General features: G+C 44.0%; 2 non-coding genes across 2 annotated transcripts; both read left to right on the top strand.

Annotated features, from left to right (window-relative positions):
* Positions 1 to 10,222: 10,222 nt before the first annotated feature.
* LOC143540442 (small nucleolar RNA Z159/U59) lies at positions 10,223 to 10,310 on the top strand. Its single transcript, XR_013136594.1, has one exon. It is a non-coding gene; the product is annotated as a small nucleolar RNA Z159/U59 (small nucleolar RNA).
* A 26-nt stretch (positions 10,311 to 10,336) lies between these two features.
* On the top strand, positions 10,337 to 10,426 carry LOC143540441 (small nucleolar RNA Z159/U59). The gene has a single exon (XR_013136593.1). It is a non-coding gene; the product is annotated as a small nucleolar RNA Z159/U59 (small nucleolar RNA).
* Positions 10,427 to 12,047: the final 1,621 nt, after the last annotated feature.

The following is a 12,047-nucleotide window of genomic DNA, read 5'->3' as shown; positions in this document are numbered from 1 at the left end:
TCAGCGGGCGCAAGACGATAAGGAGATTTGGCTACGGGGGAAGCACCAGGGACCAGATCAACACGAAACTCGACTTCCCGAGCGGGAGGTAAACCAGAAAGATCATCGGGAAAGACTTCAGGAAAGTCACGCACGATGGGGATTTCAGAAAGTTTCTTCCTTCCTTCATCGGATTTGACCACATGGGCTAAGAATGCAACACATTTCTTACGCAAAAGTCTTCGGGCTTCAGTGCATGACATAAGTTTAAGACCGTTAGATGGTTTCTCGCCGTAGATATGAAGATCTTGACCATTTTCCCGAGGTATGCGAATCAACTTCTTGGCGCAGATTACTTCGGCGCGATTTTGCGAGAGCCAGTCCATACCAATAATCACATCAAAACTTCCAAGAGGCATGGGAATGAGGTCGATTAGAAAATCATGTTCATTAAGGTTAAGCGTGCAATCTTTGATCACAGAGTTTATTAAAATAGTTTCACCATTAGCCAATTCAACAGAGAAGTTTTCGTTTAAGTTTACTCGCGGTCGCGCAAGTTTTTGCTCAAAAGCGCGAGAAATAAAACTTCTATCGGCGCCAGTATCAAAAAGTATAGATGCATATTGTCCGTTAAGTAAAAATGTACCATTAACCACGTCATTATTCGCTTGCGCTTGGTGCGCGGTTATATTAAAAGCTCGTCCGCGCGTCACTTGGTTTGAAATTTGGTTAACCGGATTAGCTTGCGTAATTTGTACTTGCAGTCTTGGGCACGCGTTCCGGAAATGACTGGGGTCACCGCAGTTATAGCACGACCTGGGTCGTGGATTAGGGTATGTTGGTTGTGGGTTTAGCGGGTAAGTTGGTTGTGTTTGCGCGATTGGGTTGGCGGGAAGGACTCTACAGTTCTCAGCAGTGTGACCAGTACGGCCACATCGGTTACATTGTCGACACGGGACTTGAGTTGGATGGTGAAGTCTACAGGTTGGGCAAAAGGGTTGGTTTCCTGTGTAGGGTTTCTTAGTTGGCGGGGCAGGGAGTGCTGGATTGGTTAAGGCATAGTTGTGGACTACAGGAGGTGTTGGGTAGGTCGACAGTGGGTTAGGCGCGTAAACTGGAGGTTGGTATGTGGGTTGCTGGACAATGGGCGGGTTGGTAAGTGCATAGGTTTGATGATTGGTTTTGCGCCTACGTTTGAGGTTGTTATGGGTTGAGGGTTCTGGTTTGGTTTCTGTTGGTTCTGGGACAGTCTTGGTGGGTTTGGTCTTCTCAGCTCCCCGCAGGAACAGGGTTCCTGCCCTGACATGGTTGTCGCTGAGCACAGCGGCCAACTCGATGGCGTCAGAGAGGGTTAGTGGGTTCCTGGCCCATACAGAATCTTGGATTTCCATGGGGAGACCCCCAAGGAACTTCTCGATGGCTCGGCGGGAAGGGGTAACTAGGTGCGGGACAAGCAAACTTAGTTCGTGGAAGCGCGTAGCGTACTCGCGCGCTTCGCCACTGTACTGCTTCAAGTTCCAAAATTCCTCCTCAAGGCGCTTTATTTCGTTGGGAGGGCAGAATTCTCTAGTCAAAAGTTCCTTGAATTCTTCCCAGAGCATGCTAGAAGCAGCCTCTGCGCCACGCGCATGAGCTACTCCGTTCCACCATGTAAGCGCCCTTGATTCCAGGACACTTGAGGCGTATAAGGTTCGTTTGTCTGGAGGGCATTGGGTATGGAGGAAAGTGTTTTCAATTTTCTCAAGCCATTGGAGCATAACGGTGGCTCCTTCAAGTCCTGTGAATTTCGGAGGGTTACCCGCATTGAAGGATTTAATATTGTATCCGGAGGGGTTGGTATTAGTTTGGTTTAAGGCTTGGGCTATTGCGGCGGCCATTTCCTGGGAACGTTGCTGCCTACGTCTGCGCGCAGCCTCTCTCCTCTGATAACGAGCTGATAGCGGAGGCATTCTATAAAAGTTTTAGTTTTCGTTAATATCTTGGTATAGGAAATCGTTTTAGCGCATAGTATACCGTCGTAAAGCTTGTTTCGCGAAGTTAAATGCTGTCAAATTTTGAAGTAAAATTTAAATGCAAACTTAATACAGGTAATGAATTCGAATTGGAAATCGACAATTCATGCATCACCATGACTTTCCGAATTCTCAATTTAAAAATATCGAGTAAATGAATGTTGGAGATTGACAATTCATGTATCACCATGACTTTTCAAATCTTCAATTTAAAATATCGAGTAAATGAATATTGGAGATTGACAATTCATGTATCACCATGACTTTTCAAATCTTCAATTTAAAACATAAAGTTAATGGTAATTGAAAATCAACTATTCATGTACCACCATGACTTCTCGGATTTTCAATCCCCACAACAAACGAATATGTAAGTAAGGAAATAAATTGAAATTTAATAAAAATCGAAAGATCGCGAATAAACCATGAAATCAAGTGCTGCGTATGCGCAAGCATATTTTATAAATATCGAGTAAATAACAATTAGCGCGTAAACATGAGATATTTCTCATGCGCGAAAAGGGACTCTTAAGTATTCTAGGTCGTTACGTCTAACCACCTATCCTAAAGTCACGGAGCTCTGATACCAACCTGTAACACCCCGACCGATGGCGAATTATACATCGGGGCGCCACGTATTGTTTCATTACTCGCGACACTATTTGGGTGTCAATATTTAATAAATACATTTCATTGCGCACGTGCAGAACATGACATAAAGTAACGATTCATATCATAACTTAAAATATTCAAATAACATAATATGTCTTGTTACATTTTAATCTAGGTCCAAACAAAAAGAAAACATCCTACGCGTCCAAGAGATTCCCAAAAGCTGCTACAGCAAACCTGAACATGTGTTAAAATAAAACGTCAACACTTGCGTGTCGGTGAGAAATCAAGTTTAATAGATATAAATAGATAACAATATCTGCGCGCATCATGTGTATAACTGGTGTTCAACAAGGGTGTAATCAGATTGTGATCAAGCCTAATAGATCATAGCTCATAGTTCAACCCGTGCTCCCAATTGAGCACAAAAACAAGAAAACTGTGCAAGTGTAAACAAAAGAGAAATCATAAACGATAGTTCTCCCGTGTTCATCTAATGGATCCATGAAAACTGCGGAATAGGCCGACAAGACGGTTAATGATCCACACATACAAATAAACAGCCAAGTCTACGTCCATAACACATGGGGTTTTGCGCGACAAAAGTTTATAAACAAGTTTAAGACTCAAGTTTGTACGAACACATGAACATCCCAAAACATTAAAAATAAAAAGGGATTAGGTACGAGATTACTCACATGTAAACGGTGCGTTGAAAGGTAATGCAAGAACCAACTTTTAAATAAGCACAAGTTAACCTATAAATAAGAGGTTATTGGTTTGACGATTGGTTTTTATGTCTTGAATATATGTAAGTTACTTAAACAAAATATATATATTTACCGAGATCTGGGCAGAACAGAAGAGAAGACGGAGGCAAGAGAGTGGAGGCGGCTGAGGAATTAGGGCAGAGAGCAAAGGGAGAGAGATATGGGGAGTGTTTAAGTGTAGTGTGTGAAGTGTTAAGAAAATAGCTTAATTTATAGGCAAACCCTAGGGAACACAATCCCTAGAAAAGAGGAAAAGATCTCAACAAATCAAGCAAAAGATATTATAAAGCACAAGAAAACAAAAGCAAAAGATATCCAAAGATATGCCGGCAGCTGCAGGGGATGGGGAAAAGCTGACAGGTTACAGATTAAAGCATGGGAGGAGTCAGATAAAACACTGTTCAAGGCATGCAAAAGAAGATTTCAAAAGATTATGTCAGTCACTTTTTCTGTCAACCAATAGGATTGGTGCGCATGCTGCGCCGAAAGTGGCTTTTCGGACAGATGTCGGAACTGACCTAAAGAGCTCAAACAAAAGATAAGATATTTCAAAAGCAATCAGGCTAACAGGAGAAAAGACTTAAGGTTTAGCGCGAGAAGACTCGAGCGCACGCGTGGAGCTGCGCAGACATCCTTAGGCGGGAAGAACCAAAGGACAAGCAAAGAGAAAAGGGCGGGACGGCGGAAAGGAAATATTATTATTAGGAGTAAGTATTATAAAAATTTATATATATATATATATATATATATATATATATATACGATTTATTAAATGTTAAATTTACAAAGATTAATAATCAACTTTTAAACCATAAAAAGAATCGGATTCGAAAACGGGTACCTGGGTCGGGTCGGATTGGGCAGTTGTCACAGCGATTGCCAAGGTTCGCCACTTCGAGTGGGTGTGCCGGATTCTGGGCATTGAGCCCTATGTTGACCGCCTGATGACCTTCTACTCTTGGAGGTGCATCCAGGGGTGGTATACTCTGATAACCCGGATTAAGGGTTTGAAGATTTGCGCAACCGAGCGCAGTCTTCGCTCGTGGAAGCGGGAGTTCTTCTACATCTCCGCTCGCGCCATCCCCCTTGCCATGAAATTCAAGAATGGGCAAGCACTTCCCAGGCTTCACGCCTCCAGCTACCAGGAGGCGGAATGGTTTGCGAAGATATCCCGAGTCCAATCTCCGGTTTACCAGTTTGCGGAGTCCGGGATGGTGATGCTGGGGATGAGCCGGGTGTGGAAGGATGCGGATGCGCATAAAATCCCAATCGTCCTTGAATACGGTTCGAACTCTGTTCCTTACGGTATGCTCTGTTTCCTTTTGTTGATTTAGAATTTCTTCTAACTTTCCTGTTTATTTCAGAGGGGAACGACTTGCAGTCGCTCATGTACCCGCGGGAGGCTGACGGTCCCGCTCGGATGGGTACTCGCGCTCTAGATGAGTACGAGTTGCCCATCCTAGAACAAACGGCGGATCGGTTCGTGGAGGTCTATCCGCTAGGCCATGAGATCCTTAGCGCCAGGCAGCCAGGTAAGGCGCTATTCGACCCTCGACCCCTCAATGTTGAAACCTCTGCTGGAATTCCTCTAATCGTATGTTCTGATGAGGAATCCGCAGATGGTCCTCCGTTGGTGCGGAAGAAGAAGGCTGCCGGCGGGAAGGGGAAGGAGAAGGTGGCCTCCACTGCCGATCCGGTGCCTCGGTCTGACTCGGAGACCGAGAGCGAAGAGTTGGCGGGGAATCCCGGTGGTGATAAGACCACCGCTCCGGAGGCTGCGACTGTCACCTCCGGAGAGCCCAAGAAGACGACGGTGAGCGGCGCAAAGAGGCCGGCTCCATCGGGTTCGTCCCCGCCTCTCCGTACCTTTAGGCTCAAGAAAACCCGTAAGTACAAACTTCCTTTATCTTTAACTTCATAGCTTTATCATTAACACTTTTCTTCTTTGTGCAGGCGTGGATGTTGACGCATTCCAGGGTGGAGCGCAGAGCACCCCGCCCATGACGGTAGGCTTGGTCAGCCTACCTGAAGCGACGACCCAGGCGCCTGCGCCTGCTTCCGCTGGTTCAGTTGCTCACTCCTTTGAGCCGACTGTTCCAGCTGTGATGACGTCACCACCGGCTGTGAGTGCTATTTTTACCGCATCTTTCACCGAGCCGGCGGTTACTTTTGCTGCGGATTCCGCGGCGGCGACCGCGGCGGCTTCTACCATGCCTCCGTCATCGGCAACGACGGCCGATCCGTCAGGTATGCATGGGGCTTTTCGCCAACCTCTGCCTCCTTCCCATCTGCCTGACCTCTTGGATGGATTTCCCTTGGGTTCAGGTGATGGGTTTGGCGGCTATCGGCCTGTAATTGACCCTATAGGTGCGTAGGGTTCTTTTGGCCCATTTTATATATTTTTTTATCATCTTTTCCTAACTGCTTTATGTTTTTTGCAGTGTCGGACTCCAATGAAGTGTATGTTCCACGATGGAACATTCGCCGAGGAACAACCCTTCGCACCCCTGTGGAGTGCGTGGAGTGGGCTCGTCACGCTGCTCCCAGTGGTGCGTTGGGGGAAGCCATGGCTAGCTACCAGGAGGGTAGGCTAACCAATGAGCTTCGGGTTCTCCTGGCCCGGATGCAGCCGCGCGTCGAGCTGCTTTGTCGTGAAAACGACAAGTTAAAAGCAGCTCGCATTAAAGAAGTGGCTCAGGCGCGGGCTGTCCGGGAGGAGAACCAAAGGCTTTCCGCAGTGGCTGCGGAAAAGGAGAAGGCCTTCAAGGCCCTCGAGGTTGAAGTTCAGGCTCGGCTCGAGGCCCGTTCCAAGGCTGCCCAAGCTGTTAATGAACAGCTTCGGCTGGCTAAGGAAACTGCAAGGAACGCAACCGAGAGGGCCACCAAGGCTGAAGCTGTTGCTGAGCCTCTACGCGTGGAGAATGAAGAGCTTAAAGCCAAATTAGAGGCTCTCCAGCAGGCTCATGATGCCTTGGCGATGGAAGACGCCAAAAAGCTCCAGGAGATCTTGGACCAGAGGGGGGTGCTTGACCATACTGAGCGGAAGCTAAAGGGCGTCGAAGAGGCTGCGGCTAAAGAAGTGTTGCTTGCCAACCTCAACAAGAGTGAAGCCGAACGCGCCCGTAACGAAGCTCAAGCTGCCCTCCAAGAAGCTCTGGTTGCCAAGGAATGGCTTCTTCGAGAGGCGTTGTCTCAGGTATGCTTTTCATTTCTTTACGCTTTTCTTTGTAGATAGAAAAGGTTTTAATACTTGTATATTTTCTTGTAGGTTGTGCATCAGGTCTTCTCAGAGATATCTTATGATGATGCTATGAGCGCAGCCCTCAACGCTTCTCACGAGGATGGGGAAAAGGCCGGCTTCCTGCTTGGTCTAGGGTTCGTTGAGAAAGGCGTCCCGCCTTCCAACTTCCCTTTGTATAATGTTGATACTGAAGCTGTTTACGACCAAGCAGTGAACCAGTATGCCGCCTTCCCGCATCCGGTGGTGGAGAAGGTGAACCAAGTTGCTGCTGCTGATGATGGGCTAGCCATCCTTAAAGCTTTCCTTGAACTGCCACGATCTATTGATGGTGCTGGTCCAAGTGGAAGTGGCCCTGAAGCTTGATCCTGAAGATCCCTTCCCACTGCTAGGATAGATTTAGCTTGTATAGATTTATTTTCTTGTAGGCGGGTAGTTACCCGGCCATTCTTGTAATGAATCATTGTGAAATATAAATCTTTGTGCGGGTAAGACCGCTACTTTCTTTGGATTCCTTGCTTTATAAACGTTATATGACTTGCATACTTTAGTTTAAATTAGCAATTTTCCAAGTGTAGAATAAGTTAACCTTTGAACGTGGTAGATAATAGGTTGAAGTTTTGCTTCCTCTTTCGTGATTGTGCGGGTAGGACCGTCACTTGCACTTAGTAGGATGGCTAAACTTTACCTACATCTGACCTGCGTGGAGGTTTTCCTCATCTTTTTTGAAATTTCTAAGTGTTTAGGATAATTAACCTTTGAACGTGGCAGATAATAGGTGTGAAGTTTTGCTTCCTTTCGTGATTGTGCGGGTAGGACCGTCACTTGCACTTAGGATGGCTAAACTTTACCTATATCTGACCTGCGTGTAGGTTTTCCTCATCCTTTTGTTAGAAATTCTCTGTTTTGAATAACCGTTCGACGCGCAGTTGTTAATAGGTTAGTGCAGTTTCCTCTCATGATTCATGCGGATAGACCGGCACTTTCATTTAGTAGGATGACTGAACTTTTCCCCTTCAACTGACCTGCGTGAAGGTTTGCCGTTTTTTGGGTTTATGCGGGTTTTGCCGCCTTCCCCACGCAACGACTTTCCACGTATTTATGCGGTGAAAACCGGCATATCCGTGTTGAATAAATTAACCGTTCGACGCGCGGTTGTTAATAGGTTAGTGTTCAGTTTCCTCTCATGATTCATGCGGATAGACCGGCACTTTCATTTAGTGGGATGACTGAACTTTTCCCCTTCAACTGACCTGCGTGAAGGTTTGCCGTTTTTTGGGTTTATGCGGGTTTTGCCGCCTTCCCCACGCAACGACTCACACTTATGTATGCGGTGAAAACCGGCATCAGTGTTGATAGTTCATAAAGTATAAATGTAAAATCATCAGCGTCGATGTTCTAAGGAGAATCATTTCCATTAGAAGTGGCTCTGGGCCTTTACAAATTTGGAATTGATCTACATGCAAACTGTGTAATTGAGCTCCCTTCCATGTTGTTGGGATGGGAGTGCCATCGAGCCGATACCTGGTTCGGGATCTCGTTCTTTACGCGGCATGTAGTCTCCACATCGAAGCTGCAATTTTATTCGTGTTTTTTGGTTTGAAGGCTTCTCCAAAACGCCTTCTCGGTTGGGAGTCCGTTTCCTTACGCTTCCCTTTTGCCCTATGGCGAGGGTTCGCGTCGGAGTCGGATTCCTCCGAGTCATCGTCCAAGTATTCTTCGAATTCGTCAGCCTGTTGGACGGAACGCAAGCGTTCGTCCAACTTAGCTTGGAATTCCTTCCGACGTGCTTCCGCCCATGCCTTAACTTCATCGAGTGTTTGGCGGGGGAGTCTTGTTCGTTTTTCTAACTGGGTATCGGTGATTCCCAGTGAGCGATTATTTACTGCACTTGCCCCAGCTTGGGTAGCTGGGGTAGTGTTCGTAAAATTTACTTCACTTGCCCCGGCTTGGGTAACCGGGGTAGTGTTTGTAAAGACTGTGTAGCCGGTATTCCCCCCAGTAGCTGGGGTTGTGGTTACCGGAGTTTCTTTAACCATCTTTCCAGAAGTTTGAAAAAACTGGAGAAAAATGAAGTTCTAGCTTTTATGCACGGATGGCGCCAATGAAGAAACACTAACCGGACCCCGGGCAGATTACGAGTAACCTGGGGGTTAGATAGATGTTTCCCACGAGGGGTTAGACCCGGCAAAGATGGTTCTTCTGATAACCTGCAAAACAGACACCGTGAGCTTGTCACTGAGAAGGGGGGGGGGGTTCCTCCTTGTGACCACCCTCCGGCGTGAGAATCAGACTAGATTGCTCTTTAAATATAAATGTATATTAAGAGATTACTAGAGCAGACATCAGGTATATTATGATGATAATATGTTAAGATAAGATGATCATACCATTTGTGGTATTTATAGCCGGAGGTAGGTTTCCAAGGAGGTGTGGCCTGCTGAATAGTATTCCTGTTCCACCAACAGTGGCCTACGCACGTGCCATGCTGGTAGTTGGTGAGTAGGCAGCGGCTGATAGTGACCAGGCCTGCTGTGTACTATTCCTTTTTCACCAACTACAGGCTATGCACGTGGTATGTCAGGAGTTGGTGAGTAGGTAGCGGCTAATAGTGACATACAGTACAGGAGCATGCTGCTCGCCATACTGTTGTCAATGAGCTGTCGTATCTTTGGACAGATCTTTTGCCCATACCTCGTCAGGTACAGTAAAAGATCCTCAGTATCGTACGGACTGGCTCATTTGGGCGGGAGTATTCCCCCTCCCGCCTTTGTGCGGGAATGTTCCCGGCTTGCTCATTCCTTCTTCAGGTGACTGCTGAATTATTATGAGAGTTAAGCCTTGTGCTTGTAGCCATGCTGCGCGGGTGGCCTTCCCTGATGGCCGGTATCCGTAACTGCGGGAACAGGCGGAGTACCTGAAAACCATTGGTAGGCGTTTCCTGCGGGGACAGCTTGCGTACCGCACGTGAGGACGTCACGTCTCTGAGCGTGGTGGGTCATGCTGATCCAGTTGGTTTCTACGCAGACGTTCCTTTAGTTTAGTCTTGCGGGTTCAACCGCGCAGACGTCCGTTAAGGAGTCTTGCGGGTTGAACTGCGCAGACGTCCCTTTTCAAGGTGAGTCTTTTGGTCCAACTGGGCTCTGCTGGGACCTACCTCTTCAGGCAACTACAAAATAAACCGAGACATTACAAAGTCATTGCCTATTATCAAGTTTCCAAAACCAACCGCAACACTTGATTCTTCGATAAACGCTACGTCGCTCGTTCTTCCTACAACATATATTGATGCTAGTTTATAAGAACATCATTAGTACTTTAATTTGGCTGTGGTGACCAAAAATATCCTTTAGACGACACTTTATTACATCAAAATTATTCCAAATTAAAATATTCCTTAAAATTTTCCTAAAAACAAAACCACATTATTTCAAAGTCCAGCCCAACCCAGGCCCATTTTAAAACCCTAAATCCCCAAATCACACTTTTGTTTTGCTTATAAAACGTTCTGCAAAATCATTTGCTTCGTATAACTCATTCAAATACTCAGCCGTTTATGGTTTATCATCTTTTATTTTGTATGTTTTTTTATATTTTATTATATTAATTGTATCTCTGATGATGAATCAAAATGAATAACTTTCGTTCTTCTGATATTAACCTTGTTGAAAGTTTTATTTAAGCCTGAACTGAAGAGATTCGTATTAATGATTTGTTATTTAAAAGCTTCTGATGATGATTCAAAATAATACTTTCGTTCTTCCGAGTATTATTTACATGCGGAAACAATTATTGGAGACCTGAACTGAAGAGGCTTATTATTAATTTTATCGTTATTTTCCTAATTAATATATTTATTACTTTTCATTGTAATTGCTAGTATTTATTGTTATACGTCATTATTTGTTATTTTTCTAATTATTATCATTGTTTGCTTATTATTATTATTATTATTATTATTATTATTATTATTATTATTATTATTATTATATATTTCCAGTTTTTTAATTGCTGTTGCTACTTTACTTTGAACAGTTTTTTACGGCGATTTTAGTATAAATTGAGGCGAATTTATTTTGCTTTCGTAAAACTCAAATAAAAGAATCATCGAATAATAATAATCCCTTGGATCCTTTAATGGTTGATATTTTACTTTGAAAGAAGTAAATGATCCTGTTGAAGGTCTCTTGGTTTTTTTTTTCATATCTTATCGCCTTGTGCAGTTTCTGCTATTACGTCCTGGGACTAGCCACGAGAATAACATTTTTTACCTATTTTTTTGGTTACAATTTTCAAGGGCCATGTTGAACTTTCCTTGTGTCACCGTTTTATATTTATTTTAGTTACTTTATATGAACAAATGTACTTAAGAGATGTGACGACTTAATACATTACGTACATTTCTTTTCAGATTACAAAACTTGTGGAGACTGACCTACAGCAACCGTTATTGTGAACAAATTCATCGATTACAACTCGAGTCTAATTTACGTGAACAAATTCATCGATTACAAGTTGAGTCTAATTTAATTTTTTTGAACGTTGTGCTCTATCTCATACAGTTAAAGGTGGCAAATGGGTTGGGTTGGGTCGAAACGGGTTAGGGTCGAAACATGTCACTTAAAAAAGGGTTGTTTTGGTTCGGGTCGAAACTCGAAAGGGTTAGGGACAACAGGTTCGGGTTAAAACGGGTCAAAATGGTTTCAAGTTAGTTTTTTTAGCCATCAAATCAGCACGTTTTCAAAAGGTTACATCTTTTTTCAGCATAAACTCGTTTAAGTGATTTTTCAGTTCGTTGCAGCATTTAATCGCTTGTTTAAGCAATTTTTCAGTTCGTTTCAGTAGCTGACAACTCATTTAAGCGATTTTTCAGTTTGTTTTAGCAGCTGGCAGCTTGTTTAAGCGATTTTTCAGTTTGTTTCATCATCTGACAACTCGTTTAAGCGATTTAACAGTTTGTTTCATTTCCTAACAACTCGTTTAAGCGATTTTTTCAGATCGTTTCAGCACCTAACAGCTTGTTTAGCATTTCTCCAGTTTGCTTCAGCACCTAGCAAGCTCGTTTAAGCAATTTTTCAGTTCGTGTTAGCACCTAACAGCTTATTTAAGCAATTTTTTAGTTCGTTTCAGCACCTAACAGCTAGTAAGCGGTTTTTCAGTTTGTTTAGCACGTCAACAACTCGTTTAAGCGATTTTTCAGTTTGTTTCAGCACTAACAACTTATTTAAGTGATTCTTTAGTTTGCTTTAGCATTTAACAGCTCGTTTAAGTGATTTTTTGTTCGTTTCAGCACATAACAGTTTGTTTCAGCAAATTTTTTGTTTCTTTTTCGTCGACTAGTTTCGTTTAATCTATTGGTTTTTTTTTGTTGAACAACGAACGAAATGTTTTAGTTTTTTTTTACTTTTTTTTGTTTTTGTTTTATGTATTGAGTTA

This window comes from Bidens hawaiensis, unplaced genomic scaffold, assembly GCF_021521415.1.
Source record: "Bidens hawaiensis isolate Kalapana, Puna unplaced genomic scaffold, B.hawaiensis_p1.1 tig00012230_1, whole genome shotgun sequence".
NCBI classification, from domain to species: Eukaryota; Viridiplantae; Streptophyta; class Magnoliopsida; order Asterales; family Asteraceae; genus Bidens; species Bidens hawaiensis.
Note: the sequence above shows the minus strand (reverse complement) of the source record. Positions and strands in the feature narration are given on the sequence as shown.